General features: G+C 52.9%; 1 protein-coding gene across 11 annotated transcripts in view; it reads right to left on the reverse strand.

Annotated features, from left to right (window-relative positions):
- RNF144A (ring finger protein 144A) overlaps positions 1-16,695 on the reverse strand; it is a 127,005-nt gene that overhangs the window by 59,880 nt on the left and 50,430 nt on the right. For 4 of the 11 annotated variants that reach the window (XM_070451943.1, XM_020912072.2, XM_020912075.2 and 1 more), the window contains exon 2: positions 4,161-4,272. The exons of 6 other annotated variants lie outside the window; for them this stretch is intronic. The gene's annotated coding sequence lies outside the window, so the exon portion shown is untranslated. Of the gene's footprint in view, positions 1-4,160; positions 4,273-7,950; positions 8,057-16,695 lie in introns of those variants that run through there. One more of the 11 variants, XM_020912067.2, reaches the window with a different exon arrangement.

Here is a 16,695-nt window from a genome sequence, read left to right on the forward strand (position 1 = left end):
TTAGCTAAGGCTGCCTTAACACCACACCACAGACTGCAGTTTGAAAAGTGTTAGTGGTTCAGTCGTGTCTGATTCTGTGAGACCCCAGGGACTGTAGCCCACCAGGCACCTCTGTCCATGGAATTTCCCAGGCAAGAATACTGGAAGAAGTTGCCATTCCCTTCTCCAGGGGACTTTCCCAACCCAGGGATCGAACCTGCATCTCTTGCCTTGCAGGCAGGCTCTTTACCACTAAGCCACCTGGGAAGCCCCACAGAAGCAATTCTTTGGGTCACAGTCTGGGGGCTGGAAGTCGAGGACGAGGTGGTGGCAGGTTGGTTTCTCTGCAACCTCCCTCCTCAGCTTGCTGATGATAGCTGTCCTCTCCCTGTGTCTCTTCCCCTTTGCGGTGTTTCTCTGTCTCCATTTCCCCTTTGGATGAGGACATTCACGATACTGGGTTAAAGTCCACCATAAGGACCTCATTTCAACCTAATTCCACTTGTAGAGACTGAAATCCAAACAGGTGCAATTCTGAGGTACTGGAGTTTAGGGCTCCAACGCATGACTGTCTGGACACACTTCAGCCCCCACAATACTTAAGTCAGAGCTTTGCTGTTGTTGTTAAAGTTCTGGGAACTCTTAAAGGACCCTCATGTTTAGAAAACAAGAGCTTGTAACAAGCCTAAAGAATCACGTCCATTCATCAGTATGACAGCTGCTGTTGTTCAGTCGCTAAGAGTTGTGTCCAACCCTTTGCAAACCCATGGACTGCAGCACACCAGGCTCCCCTGTCTTTCACTGTCTCCTGGAGTTTGCCCAAACTCATGTCCACCGAGTCAGTGATGCCATCCAACCACCTCATCCTCTGTCATCCCCTTCTCTTCTTGTCCTCAATCTTTCCCAGAATCAGGGAAAGTGGCCAAAGTACTGGAGCTTCAGCTTCAGCATCAGTCCTTTCAATGAATATTCAGGATTGGTTTCCTTTAGGATTGACCGGTTTGATCTCCTTGCAGTCCAAGGGACTCTCAAAAGAGTCTTCTCCAACACCACACTTCAAAAGCATCAATTCTTTGGGGCTCAGCCTTCTTTATGGTCCAAGGGTCACATCTGTACTTGACTACTGGAAAAACCATAGCTTTGACTACATGGACCTTTTTCAGCAAAGCGATGTCTATGCTTTTTCATACACTGTCAAGGTTTGTCATAGCTTGATTCTGCTGAGGAGCCTGAACTCAGCCAGGGTTCTGCATAGAATGATTGTCATTGTCATCATCATGCTCAGAGCTCCATCCCTGGTGACAGGCTGTCACCACGGCCATGTCCACCCCCTGGACCAGAGGCAGGAGGTAGACGACCCTATCTGTCCAACAGGGCCACTCATGCTCTGCCAGCCTCACACTTTCTCTGCAGGGGACAGGCTGGCCTGGAAGGGCCGGGCTCAGAGACACAACGTGGGCACCATCACCCCTTCTGATGCTGGAAGGAGGAAGACTTGTGCAGGTGTTGCCCACTGCCCCCCAAGTTCAAATTGCCTCCCTAGTCTTGAAGAAGTGTGGATTAATTTTTCTAGACATTACGGCTCAGCTGACTTGTAATGAACAAACGTGCAAGGAATTCTGGATGTTATTTTGCATGGTGGGAGAAAATGACTTTTTTGTCAAGCGTGTTTGTTTCTGGTGATGAGAGCAGGCTAAACTGGAGAACCTGAGACGTGTCTTCAAGACCAGGAGGCCCCCATTCCAGCCGCTGCCCTACGACACGTTTGAATTACTGGCAGGGCTGGTGTGTTCCCAGAATAAACCACTGTGTGCCTGACGGAGGAGGGAATAGCAACTGGCGTGGCAGGTCCCGCAGCCAGGAGGGAGCCTTAATTCCAACCTGGGTTCCTTCAGTGCCCCGAAAGTTCCCCCACACTCTCCCTTCGACCAAAATAAAATGAAAATGCGCTCTGCCAACATATTTCAACTTGTGAATCATTCTGGAGGATTTTGTGATCCTGTATTTCCTCCTGCAAATAAGGAAAGCGGGAGGGCCCCAGGGCGTCTCTGTCCCAGCCTTCAGGACAGTGGCCCAGAGAGCGGAAGGGGCCACATAAAGCATACCCTGGGGGTTGGCAGGGCCATGCTGCCCGCCGACTGCAAGGCCAGCGCATCTGCCCCGCCTGCTGTCTGTCTGCGCACCACCCCGTCCCAGGCTGTAACATCCTGTCTTCACAAAGAAGTTCCCTTCAAGCCCTGTCACAGCTGCAACACCCGGGGAACACCAGAGGGGTGCGGAAGGGGACACAGTTTAACAGCAACCAGCAGGGGCTTGCCCTGGTGGCTGAGTGGTAAAGAATCCACCTGCTGGTGCCCGAGACACGGGTTCCATTGCTGGTCTGGGAAGATCCCACATGCCTCGGAGCAGCTAAGTCACAACTGCTGTGCTAAGAGCCCGTGCTCGAGAGCCTGGGAGAAACAACTACTGGGAGACACAACTCTAGTGCCTAGAGTCTGGGCTTTGCCACAAGAGAAGTCACCGCAATGAGAAGCCCGCACCGCAACGAGAGAGTAGCCCACCCACCCCCTGCTCACCACAGCTAGAGAAAAGAGCACGGGCAGCGACAAAGTTCCAGCACGATCAAAAATAAATAAACAAATCGGAAAAAAGAAAAGCAAACTCAGACTCTTTTCAAGAGGAATCGTTTCCCGGACCCCACACGACTCACTGCAGGCATGACCCGACTCTGCAAACCATCAGGGTTCCCCTGAAATGCTCACAGGAGATCCACCAACATAGAAGAGGCCAAAGTCAAATAGGCTTAGAGCTTTGAGTTTAAAAGTACATTCCTGGCTTTTAATCCCTTTGATTCTCCCAGCTCGGAGGGAAACCGCCTATGGCAGCATTTTAGCTTGGCCTCCCCGAGAAGCAGTCTATTGGGGAAACGATCCCCGGGACACAGCTGTAAACGACCAGAGGGAGGCGGGAAGCGAGGGATTCATCACCGAGCGGCTGCCACTGGGGTCCACTGGAGCCCGATCCCTCGGGGAAAGTGGGGGGGATGCTGTCACACCGGTGCAGTGTCCCCGCATTCTGGAGGCAGGCGCTGGGACAGCTGCCCCCTTAGGTCACTCGCTGGCCAGGGAGGCTCCCGGCCAGAAGGAGAGGGCTCCTCTCTACACCTGCAGGCTCCTCCGAGGAAGGTCTCAGGTGGGGAGAAGCAGGCACCCATGGACACTGCAGGGTGGGGGCGGGCACAGACCACAGCGGGCAACACTCCCCGGGGGTCTCCGTCTCACCCCCTCATTTTGACTGCCCGGTTCTGCACTTCAGAAGATTTCCTGGGGCAGATGACAAACAGCTGTGTCTTTCTGAACATGAGGCATTCCATGTTTCATATAACATTTTCAAAGCTTGATTTGGGATGATCTGTCAGGTAAATTAAACTCTAATTGGAGGTGGAACAACCTAAATGCACAGATATGGGCTGGAATTTATTAGAACATGCGTATGAACTGATGAAAGCTTTCAGGGTGGGTGGGTGGGTGATGATGGCAAAATGAAGGAGTAGAGGGTGGACGGGACAGTCAGTGAGAGAAGATGCTACAGGGATGGGGGAAAGGTGGGGGACAGGGGAGGAGGCAGAAAGTGTCCCCCTAAAGCCCCCTAGAAGGTCCTGAAGAAACTCATGACGCAGTAACAGAAGTTAAGAAATCAGGGTTGATTTGAGAACATGAGTCTGTGCAGGGCAGAAGCATGGACATTTCAAGGACAGAAGAACTTCCAACTGGACACAAACCCCAGGAGAGGCAACTGAGGTCTATCAATAGGGAACTGGGTAGCTTGTATACACATCTGGGCACCCACGGTCCAACGACCCCCTGCCATGCTGAAAGCTGCCGAGCGGCCCCACCACTCATCTCCCAACTGTTCTGTTCACAGAACAAGCTCCTCAGTTGTTATTCTACGAGACAATCTTGAGGTTCTTCAGACCACCCCAAAATAGCCTCCGATCACTCACCCTTTCAGACCAATATTGACTGTACCCCCCAAATGCAAGGGAAGAGGCCTGTTATGGGAAAGGAATTTAGCTACTATTAGCCTCTATCTGAAAATAACCTTTTCATAATAGACTCTTTGGGATATTTTGGGGATTGGGGATTTCTCCAGTGGCAATTTACCCTTCTCCCAAAACAAACCTCAGAGCACAGCCCTTCCAGGCTCTGGGAAGACGGGGAGGAGCGGGGAGGAGGGATGTTGACTGGAGACCTTGCAATCTGACCACTGTGCTTGCTGTCTGGATCCTGTACCCTGGCAAGGACAGAAAACACACACTGTTGAGAAGATGCCCCTAAGTTTAAAACATTCCAGAAAGCTTCTGGCCAACTTGTCACCATGAGACTCACACCGTCAGTTATAATAAATCTCCTCTTTTCTTACTATACATGAAATAAAAACAAGGCAAACTCATGGCCGCATGAGACTGGGTACAGAAAGTGCTTAGTGATGGAGACTCTCCTAATTCTGATTTTGGAGTTTGGGTTTGGGGGGAATTTTCTGTTTTCTTCCCTTTTCTTTTTTTTTCCTTTTGAAAGTTAACATTAAAGTTTCAAGTCTCTTAAAGCTAAAATGCAAATCCTGTTTAAAAACCGGAAATGTAATAAATGAAAACTTTAATAAACATATACCTGGTAGTTCAAAGAATCTCTTCTACAATTACAGAATTACTTGCACAAAAAGAAAAAATATGTCTATGTCACTGTTGATCTGGAAAGCACAGGGAAAAGGCTGTGGAAACCCTAATGATAGAATTCTATCATATTTTCCAAGAAGCAGGGCCACTGGCCCGTCAGCCCTGTGCATCCAGGGAAGTCAGGCATATGGATCAGCCACCTGTGCTTACATCTCACATCCTTGTCCAAGGCTTGAGAGACTCTCCCCTCTTACAAGATGCTGGTCCCCAAAACTTTATCAAGGCCCTTAATATACAAAAAGTGAAAGTGAAGTCGCTCAGTCATGTCTGACTCTTTGTGACCCCATGGACTGTAGCCCACCAGGCTCCTCCGTCCGTGGAATTCTCCAGGCAAGAATACTAGAGTGGGTTGCCATTTCCTTCTCCAGGGGATCTTCCCAGACCCAGGGATTGAACATGGGTCTCCTGCATTGGAGGTAGATTCCTTACCTACTGAGCTATGATGTACAGACCTTTCTATAATCTAAAGAAACCTACCTTCCCCATAGAAGGGGGCCTGGTGCTGCCCACCCGCGCACCTCAGGGCTTCTGTCAGCCTTGGCAGATGCAGTGAGGGGCGGGGAGGGCCAGCAGGGAACCTGCAGACCCCTCTGAGAGCCTCAGCCTCTCCAAGAGGGTCAGAAACCTATCTTGTGTCACTGCCTCAGGCAACCATTTCCAACAACCACGGACACATCCCAATCCCCCAACGGCCCCATCACAACCCATCTGCCTGCAGAGTAGGTACACTTCTTGTATTAATAACATCCTCATGGCAGCCTCGCCAGCCAAGGTGAAGGAACCATCTCCCACCTGAGCCCACGTGTCTACATGCAACTCTAAACGAGTGCCCTGCAGAAACACGCACGCAGGACTCCTTCCTACACAGAAACCCAGATTTTCTACCTAATCTCTCCTCGCTGCCTTCTTGATCTCAAACTGGGAGCCTGGCTCCAACGAAGGAGAATTCAGACCAGAACTAATGTTTTCTTTGTCCCGGTTTTTGTTGGTGGTGGCAGTGTTCTTCCTTTCCACCTCCGCTCCTCTCTCAAAGGTTCTCCTTTAACATTATTCCTCTTTTCTGGGCCACTTCACTGATTCTTCCACCGTACTACTTGAGCTAGTGGGCCAGTCGGTGAACAAGGAAAGTTCTAGACTAGACCAATCACGTGTTAGCACAGTTACCCGAGAGATCCTGCTCCAGGAACAAGCTCCCTTACTGGATGTGAACTGTGTACCCCATGATCTTCTCCAGGTGAGGACCAGGGCCTGGATCAAATGCACCTCAGTGACCCCACTTCCTCACCCAGGGACTAGAACTCATTGTGGTATAAGGGCATGAGCCAAAACCCCTGAGTCTCACCCGAGATGTGTCAAGAACCAGCTGGAAGACTTTCACCCATCAAAAGAAGGGAAGGAAGGAAGGGCGGGAGGGAAGGAGGGGGAAAAGAAGGGAAAATGGAAGAAAGAAGAGAAGGGGGAAGAAAAGGAAGGAAGAGGAGAGGGAGTTGTTGAAACCACGTGGTTTATCTGGTCCTCTTCTAATGATCTTTCATTCTGTCATTTTCTCTTCGGACATGGGGTTCAGGCAGTTGACACCTAAGTGGACATCACATGATGTCCAACTCTACAGATTCTGAGAAGGAAAGGACGCAAAACAAAAGGCTTAACTTAGGAGAACAACGCGTTGAGGAGCCGTGTAACATGGGAGGAGGAAGGTGGGGTGTGGAGCGGGCTGAGCTCAGTCAACGCCTCCGGGAACAGGACAAAACCAACGGGGCGATGCATCTGATCAGAATGTACTGCATGCTAACTCTGGAGAAATTCTCTCTTCTGTAAAATGCACGGACATATTTCGACCCAAAGACCCCTTGCTTGGCCAGTGAGGGAGAAAAATACACTCATGCAATTAGTCGGGCTCGCCTTGCCAGATATTTAGAGTCTGTGTCATGGGAAAACCGCAGTGCCCTTTGACCCGGCCTCTCCGGGCCCCAGGGACACTCTGTGGGAGGGAGAGCTCAGGAGAAACGTCCTTGCAGACCTCAGACACAGACAGTTCAGTCGCTGTTGTTCTTTGCTGTTCACTCAGTCGTGTCTCCACGGACCCCACGGGCTGCAGCACACCAGGCTCATCTGTCCTTCACTATCTCCTGGAATTTGCTCAAACTCATGTCCATCGAGTCGGTGATGCCATCCAACCACCTCATCCTCTGTTGTCCCCTTCTCCTCCTGCCTCCAATCTTTCCCAGCATCAGGGTCTTTTCCAATGAGTCAGCTCATTGCATCAAGTGGCCGAAGGATAGGAGCTTCAGCTTCAGCATCAGTCCTTCCAATGAATATTCAGGACTGATTTCCTTTAGGACTGACTGGTTTGATCACTTTGCAGTCTAAGGGACTCTTGAGACTCTTCTCCAACACCACAACACAAAACCATCAATTCATCAGTTCAACCTTCTTTATGGTCCTGGATCTCCCCAATCAACCTGCTGCTCTCAGACTTGCTGCCTGATTCCAGACCACATGTACATGTTCCCCCGTCCTCTGCGACTCTGTGTTGGAGATGGCCTCCTTATCCACCCATCTATCAAAATCACCATTATGATCATGGGGTCTCCCAAGGCCAAGACCAACCAAAGACCCCAAAGATCCAGCATTGGCCTCACGATAGCACAGACTATGATGAGGGCAGAGGGCCATCCAGGCTGTGTGAGAGGGTCTGTGCCAGGCACTGGGGGGTTCAGCCTCCAGAGGTTTGCCATGCAGGGGATCAATGCAGACATAGGCACAAATAACTACACAGAACAGAAAGAAAAGACATGAGGTTTTACGGCTGCCCAGTAAGTGTTCAGAGTTTTATCTGTTTACATGGATTTAGCCACGACTGCAGTCCAATGGGATATTTTTATCCTAACCTTACAGATGAAGAAACCGATCATTAGTGGGTTAAAGAGTTCTCACAAAATCTTAGGTGTCTTTGGTGACCGATGGCAGATTTCCAAATGCCAACCAGACGCCAGAGATAATGCCGTCCACTGCTCGCAGTTCCCGGAAGAGACCCAGATTTCCTGGTGAACTCATCATCAATCATGCTTCAGAGCAGAGGAGCTGTTTGTGTGGCTCTGAGAGACTGGTGGGATGCTGCTAAGTGACAGGAAAGAAGTGCGGGGCAGAGGGACCAGGGAGTGATGGGAGGTCACAAACTAGGGGCTGGAAAGAAAAGCCCGACCTCACTAGGTCGTGAGAAGGAGCCTCCTCACCTGGAAGACCACCCTCGTCGGAACTCCCATTTCTTAGTGACGTGTGTCTTTTGAAACAAAGTATTAACCAGCTTCTTATCACGCACACCTCATCTCTCCAGACATGCTGACGTCTCCGTGAAGGCTGGATCTCTGCCAAACATCTTCGGATCCCCAGAAGCTCTACTCACAGAGCCGCCCGTGGAGTCGATGCTCACCGCAGTGTAGTAAGTGCTCAACAGCGCGTAAGTCAGCGCTTAAATGAACAGATAGCATCCTGAGACACACAGTGTACTTTTGCAGGAATTCAACCGCAAAAACAAAATACCCCCACCCCTTAGAAATACTTTGATTTTTTTTCCTGGTCTGATCTGTGCTGCCCATTATCATTTGAACATCTGACTACAATGAGAGAAATAAAACGTAATCTAAATATATATCAAATACCTATGAAGCAACCAACCTCTCTGTAATGCAATAAGAGGCAGTAAGAAACCCACGGACTGTTTTAACATCAGACATAAAGAGAGAAATGCATTTATTACTTCTTTTTCCAATTACAAAAGAATGGCTGGACATTTTAAAGAGAAAATACAAGAAAAGGCATAAAGAAGACAAGTGATACATCTACAAACAAAGGAAAAAATGAAGGGGGCCAAGTTTATTCCAAACATCTAGGCAGGCTGTTTTAAAGCTCTCTCCAAAAGCCCTCCTCCCCACCACACACATGCACACACACGCACACACACACACCCCCCAAAGTGGCATTATACCAACCAACGGCTTCACAGAATCCCATTACTGCCAAGTTCAAAAGCAAAGGCAGACAGTACTTTCCTCTGTCCTTCTCTTCATGCTGAAGGAAGTAAACAAACCACTTGTGAATGGGAACACAGCAGAGATCCCGACACCCAGCCTGCAGCTCCTCGTCCGTCCAGGCCAGGGGGGGCAAGTACACATAGACACACAGTGGGTGATCGGCAGGCACGACTGCCAACCCCTCTGCCTCTTACAGGCGAGTAGGCGGAGGGCAGGTGAGATGAAAAACACCAAGCAGAGAGCAAGCCTGTGGCTCCTCTGACTTCAGGAGTTCTCTCCCTGCACACGCTAAGTCTGAGCTATGAACGCTTTGTCTTCATATTCAAAACTGGGTTAAATGCCTGGTTACGGTTTGGCCACCACTCTCCATCACGCGCGCCTGGCCGCTCCCCTCTATGGGCGGTCACCACAGAATGCAGGGATCTGGCTGGACTCGCCCCCACCCGACCTGCTAACAACACAGAAGCAAAGGCTCCCTCTTCCCACTCTGTCTTCCGAGCATCGGAGCAGACTGTCACTAGACTAAGCTTCAAAAAAATAAGAACACAGGCCGGCATTTATCTGGAGACCTCAGAGGCTTTGGCTCTGCTATAAAGACTCCATTCCAAAGGCACAAACGTCACCATCTACGCTGAACATCTTCCCAAGCCCATCCCAAGGGAGAAACAGAAAAAAAAAAAATTAAATTAAATTAAAAGGTTTCAATGAGCAAGAAACCAAAACAACACAGTTAACTTTCCCTCCTCCCATGTTTCCACGTAGTTTTCCAAAGGCCTTCACTGTCATAAAGCATCCTCTCAAATAGGAGAGGCAGTCTGTACATTTCCAAAGAGAAACTAATCTTTAGAATCACTGAACGTGAGGTCCGGGGACGGGGGTGCCATGGGAAGCTGAGAGGAAGTGGTTGAGAGCAGAAAACTGTGTCTCAGCACCTGCAGGAAGGTGAAATCAAAGTCCTATTTGGTGCCACACAAGTCTTGGGGGACCCTCGGGCTTGAGGCTCCACAGGCTGTTGTGGCTGCAGTTCTCCTGCCAGCATGTGAGCATTCAAAGGGACCCAGGCCTCATAATTAACCATCAGACTGTGCAGAGATTCTGTGCTTACCAGCTCTCAACTCTTCCTCTCACCTTTTCCGACTCCTGGCAACCCCAGCCCTCTCACGAGGAGAGCATGTTGGGAATATCTCAGGGTGTCCTAAGATGTGGACGTATTCCAGGGATGTGGACTTTGAGCATCCCCCGGGTTCCAGCCTGGGGTACCTGTGCTGTATAAGATGGCCAACCTGGCCCCAGGCTATGACTCGAATGTGATAGCACCTTTTACAGGGATAGGGTGGGGAGGAAGAGGTGTGTAGTCTAGAAGTCTGTGTAGTCTGCGTGTAGGAAGAGGTGATAAAGTTTCTGAGGACTCCTACATCCCTGCTCTAAGGGGAGGAGAGAGAGATCAGAGGAGAAGTCAGCCCTGCCCCACGGAGACTGGGAACCCTGCTCTGGCTCATCTAAAGTAGAATTTAGGAGGACTTCCCTGGTGGTCCAGTGGTTAAGACTTCGCATTCCATTGCAGGGGTTGCAGGTTCGATCCCCACTCGGGGAGCTAAGATCACACATGTCTCATAGCCAAAAAAAACAATCCATACACAACAGAAGCAGTATCTTAACAAATTCAGTAAAGAGTTTTTAAATGGCCCACATCAAAAAATATACACAGATAAAAAAATAAATTTTAGTAGAATTTAGGGAGGCTGCCCACTGGGTAAAGTAGAATTCTTAGTTTAGTGTCCAAGGGCCTCTGAGATGCCCCCCGGCCCCGCCCCAGGCCTTAATCTTTGCACAATTCACCCCAGTGTCACCCTGAACCCTGGACACTCAACCCACGTCATGACCCCCGTCCTCCCTTCCACTTCTCTTGTAACGGTTTTGGGACACGTGGCAGTTTCTACACGGTGTTTTCATCCTTTAGGTCTTAAAACATTTGCCTTCCCCCAAGTACAAGCTTGAGATGTGTATGCTGAGCTGAGCTGGCCTCAAGAGAATGGGAACAGATGTACAAAAGTATACAGAAATAAAAGACAATGTGCCCGGACAGTGGAATGAGTGGAGGCAAAGAGGGCAGCCATGGAGGTGGGCAAAGCCAGCCACCGAGGTGGGGACAGCGCTGGACGGCCTTGAGCACAGCCTGACCTCCCTGGGTCTCTGTTTCATCACGATCAGTGTGATAAAGCCTATCTAGTGAGGTTTCCGCGAGGGGTGAAGTCAGGCTCTCTGTGCACAAGCCCATCGGGGCCTGGACAGAGGCAACCTGCAACGACCGCTGCCTGGATCGGGTGCTTCATGACACAGTCAACACCGAACTGAGGGCAACCCAGCTTTGAAGTGATTCTTAGAGAAAATAAACCCCTAAACTCCCCGATGTTTAATATAAATGCACCACATCCTAACAGCAAATGCTTTTAAGAAGCAGTCGGGGGAAAGGGGTGGCCACCTGCTGCACTGTCCCCGGTGCTGAAAGTGAGTCCTCCTCGGCACCCATGGTGGTGGCGGTCCAGAAAGACAAAGGTGAAGCTGCAGCCCCTGGACAGCCTGCCCCCGCCGCCTCAGCCGCCTGAGCCAAGCTCAGTAAGAGGCATGGGGGTGCTGAGTGATCATGGTGAAGCTGGGCAGGGAGACAGCACCCTGGCCTTCCTCCTCACTCTGCCGGACACCCATCTGTGCCTGGACAGCCAGCCAGGCCCCTCAAACCCACCTGTCTGTCTGTGCATCTATGCACCTGTAAACCTGTGTGTCTGTGTATCCATGGGTGTATGCATCCATGTGTCTACGCATCTGTGTGTCTGTGCATCTGTCCATCTGTGCGTTTGTGTGTCTGTCCACCTGTGTGACCGTGCATCTGTGTGTCTGTGTGTCTGTGTATCCGTGCATCTGTGCATTTGTGTGTCCGTGCATCTGTGTGTCTGTGCATCTGTGTCCACTCTGCGTGTGTGCATCTGTCCACCTATGTATCTGTGCGTTTATGCATCTGTGTGTCTGGCTGCCTGTGTGTCTCTGCATCTGTAAGGCAGGCGGACTGGCCTAGAACCAGAAAGGGCCTCCCCAGGAAGGAGGAAAGGGTCTGCATAGGGGCGAGTAGTAGGGAAGGGGTTGTGCACCCTCCACCCCAGCACAGATCACATACGACAGCTGATTCAGAGGAAAGTCTCACTGCCAGAACAAAAGTGCTTTGTCAGCCTGTGGCCTGTACACCCTGCTAAGGCCCCGCAGGTCTGAGACCCTCGGACTTAATCCCCAGCTGTGGACAGGCTTTAGGCCTGGGGACATCATCTACCTGAGGACAAAAGCAAAGACCGAAAGGCCCCGTTTTCCCTTGACTCCCACGTTGCCAGGCACTCACTCAGGGAACCCAGGGTCAAGGACACCTGTGCCTGCGTGCAGGCCAAGCCCCTGCCACCCTCTGCCGAGACTCAGAACATCGATCGGCCAGCCCAGGACCTTCTGGGAAGTCCACTGTGGTCACACGGATGATCCCAGAAGAGTGGACACGGAGGCCTTGGCCTGGCCCCAAAAGCCACATCGCAGGCCCGTGAACTCGCCACTGTGACTGAGGAGAGGCCGCCACGTCACCAGCTGAAGGTGTGGGTCTCGGCCCGCCCGTACGACACCCAAAGGGGCTGGGGGCTCCCTCAGCACCCCCGACGGGTCCCCCGGCCACTTTCTCAAGGTCCGTGCTGAGCAGTCGGCAGGGAACGCAGGACCTTCCTTCTCGGCGGGCTGCTCTACCTGAAACAGGACTTTCTATTTCTTTTTCTTTCTCCCTACTTCCTCCCACTGAGCGATGGAAGGAGAGCAAGCAGGGCTTGTCCGTCTTGTGTCCGTCTGTCTGTGCGCACTGTGTCCATCACAGCAGCAAGTGAGCTGGCTCAGCTTCAGCTTTCCATCCTGCCTTTTGTGCTTTCTGGACCTTTCCCGGCTCCACAGGAGTGTCCGTCCAGGGCAGGGGCCTGCACAGGGTGGAGCTGATGGGACCGGACGTGCGTACCGGGATCGAGGAACCAAGAGCCGCGCTGCAGCCAGGCCGCGGGCCGCGGGCCAGCCCTCCACAGGCGTCCACCACGGGCGCAGCAGCCCCTGCAGTCCCACCCGCCTGTCGGGGCCTGGTGGGCACATCCAAGATTGTGTGGCCTCAGTCTGGGAGAGAAGCTGAGAAGCCAGAGTGGGCAACTCAAAACAGGCAGGTTGGGGCTGGGTGCTGAGAGGGCAGGGGTGCCAGATCACCCCAGATCTATAGGGTGACACACGGGGTGACACATGGGGAGACACACAGTGCCTACAAGGGGATACACAGGGTGACACATGGGGTACCTACAGGGTGACACCTGGGGTGCCTACAGGGTGACACATGGGGTGACACCTGGGGCCAACAGAGTGACACACGGGGTGCCTACAGGGTGACACATGGGGTGCCTACAGGGTGACACATGGGGTACCTGTAGGGTGACACATGGGGTAGCTACAGGGTGACACATGGGGTGACACCTGGGGCCTACAGGGTGACAATGGGGTGCCTACAGAGTGACACATGGGGTACCTACAGGGTGACACACGGGGTACCTACAGGGTGACACCTGGGGTGCCTACAGGATGACACATGGGTGACACCTGGGGCCTACAGGGTGACACATGGAGTGCCTACAGGGTGACACACAGGGTACCTACAGGGTGACACATGGGGTGCCTACAGGGTGACACACAGGGTACCTACAGGGTGACACCTGGGGTGCCTACAGGATGACACATGGGGTGACACCTGGGGCCTACAGGGTGACACATGGGGTACCTACAGGGTAACACATGGGATAGCTATAGGGTGACACATGGGCTAGCTACAGAGTGACACATGGGGTGACACCTGGGGCCTACAGAGTGACACATGGGGTACCTACAAGGTGACACATGGGGTGCCTACAGGGTGACACATGGGGTAGCTACAGGGTGACACATGGGGTACCTACAGGGTAACACATGGGATAGCTATAGGGTGACACACGGGGTAGCTACAGGGTGACACATGGGGTACCTACAGGGTGACACCTGGGGTGCCTACAGGATGACACATGGGGTGACACCTGGGGCCTACAGGGTGACACATGGGGTGCCTACAGAGTGACACATGGGGTACCTACAGGGTGACACACAGGGTACCTACAGGGTGACACCTGGGGTGCCTACAGGGTGACACATGGGGTGACACCTGGGGCCTACAGGGTGACACATGGGGTACCTACAGAGTGACACATGGGGTGCCTACAGGGTGACACATGGGGTAGCTACAGGGTGACACATGGGGTACCTACAGGGTGACACACGGGGTGCCTACAGGGTGACACATGGGGTGCCTACAGGGTGACACATGGGGTACCTATAGGGTGACACATGGGGTACCTACAGGGTGACACATGGGGTAGCTATAGGGTGACACACGGGGTAGCTACAGGGTGACACATGGGGTACCTACAGGGTGACACATGGGGTGCCTACAGGGTGACACATGGGGTGCCGACAGGGTGACACATGGGGTACCTATAGGGTGACACATGGGGTAGCTACAGAGTGACACATGGGGTACCTATAGGGTGACACATGGGGTAGCTACAGGGTGACACATGGGGTTAGACCTGGGGCCTACAGGGTGATACATGGGGTGCCTACAGAGTGACACATGGGGTACCTACAGGGTGACACATGGGGTACCTACAGGGTGACACCTGGGGTGCCTACAGGATGACACATGGGGTGACACCTGGGGCCTACAGGGTGACACATGGGGTGCCTACAGGGTGACACATGGGGTAGCTACAGGGTGACACATGGGGTGACACCTGGGGCCTACAGGGTGACACATGGAGTGCCTACAGGGTGACACACGGGGTACCTACAGGGTGACACATGGGATGCCTACAGGGTGACACATGGGGTAGCTACAGGGTGACACACGGGGTACCTACAGGATAACACATGGGGTAGCTATAGGGTGACACACGGGGTACCTACAGGATAACACATGGGGTAGCTATAGGGTGACACACGGGGTAGCTACAGGGTGACACATGGGGTACCTACAGGGTGACACATGTGGTACCTATGGGGTGACACATGGGGCACCTTTGGGGTGACACGGGGTGCCTACAGGGTGACACACGGGGTGACACCTGGAGCCTACAAGGTGACACATGGGGTGCCCACAGGGTGACACATGGGGTGACACCTGGGGCCTACAGGGTGACACCTGGGGTACCTACAGGGTGACACATGGGGTGCCCACAGGGTGACACATGGGGTGACACCTGGGGCCTACAGGGTGACACATGGGGTGCCTACAGGGTGACACATGGGGTGACACCTGGGGCCTACAGGGTGACACATGGAGTGCCTACAGGGTGACACACGGGGTACCTACAGGGTGACACATGGGATGCCTACAGGGTGACACATGGGGTAGCTACAGGGTGACACACGGGGTACCTACAGGATAACACATGGGGTAGCTATAGGGTGACACACGGGGTACCTACAGGATAACACATGGGGTAGCTATAGGGTGACACACGGGGTAGCTACAGGGTGACACATGGGGTACCTACAGGGTGACACATGTGGTACCTATGGGGTGACACATGGGGCACCTTTGGGGTGACACGGGGTGCCTACAGGGTGACACACGGGGTGACACCTGGAGCCTACAAGGTGACACATGGGGTGCCCACAGGGTGACACATGGGGTGACACCTGGGGCCTACAGGGTGACACCTGGGGTACCTACAGGGTGACACATGGGGTGCCCACAGGGTGACACATGGGGTGACACCTGGGGCCTACAGGGTGACACATGGGGTGCCTACAGGGTGACACATGGGGTGACACCTGGGGCCTACAGGGTGACACATGGAGTGCCTACAGGGTGACACACGGGGTACCTACAGGGTGACACATGGGATGCCTACAGGGTGACACATGGGGTGCCCATAAGGGACACATGGGGTGACACCTGGGGTGACACATGGGGTGACACCTGGGGTGACAGATGGGGAAACACACATTGCCTACAAGGGAATACACAAGGTGACACCTGGGGTACCTACAGGGTGACACATGGGGTGCCTACAGGGTGACACACACACGGGGTACCTACAGGGTGACACATGGGGTACCTACAGGGTGACACATGGGGTGCCTACAGGGTGACACACACACGGGGTACCTACAGGGTGACACACGGGGTACCTACAGGGTGACACATGGGGTGCCTACAGGGTGACACACACACGGGGTATCTACAGGGTGACACACACACGGGGTACCTACAGGGTGACACCTGGGGTACCTACAGGGTGACACACGGCGTAGCTACAGGGTGACACACGGGGTGCCTACAGGGTGACACATGGGGTGACACCTGGGGCCTACAGGGTGACACATGGGGTGCCTACAGGGTGACACACAGGGTGCCTACAGGGTGACACCTGGGGCCTACAGGGTGACACATGGGGTGCCCACAGGGGACACATGGGGTACCTACAGGGTGACACACAGGGTGACACCTGGGGTGACAGATGGGGTAACACACATTGCCTACAAGGGAATACACAGGGTGACACACGGGGTGCTTACAGGGTGACACATGGGATGACACCCGGGGTGCCTACAGGGTGAGACATGGGGTGACACCTGGGGTGCCTGCAGGGTGACACACAGGGTGACACAGGGCACCACAGCTCAAAGAGTGGGAAGGGTGGAGGAAGGGACTCTGCTTTCAAGGAAAGCGTTTACAGAGTCAGCTCTCTGAGCACCCCTCTAAGTGTTCTCTGGGATCTATGAAGGCCAAGAACTGAAAAAGGTTAAAAAAGTCTAAGCATTAAGAGGAGTTACACTGATGCTCGATCCCATAAACACGCT

Source organism: Odocoileus virginianus, chromosome 2 (assembly GCF_023699985.2).
Source record: "Odocoileus virginianus isolate 20LAN1187 ecotype Illinois chromosome 2, Ovbor_1.2, whole genome shotgun sequence".
Taxonomy (NCBI): domain Eukaryota; kingdom Metazoa; phylum Chordata; class Mammalia; order Artiodactyla; family Cervidae; genus Odocoileus; species Odocoileus virginianus.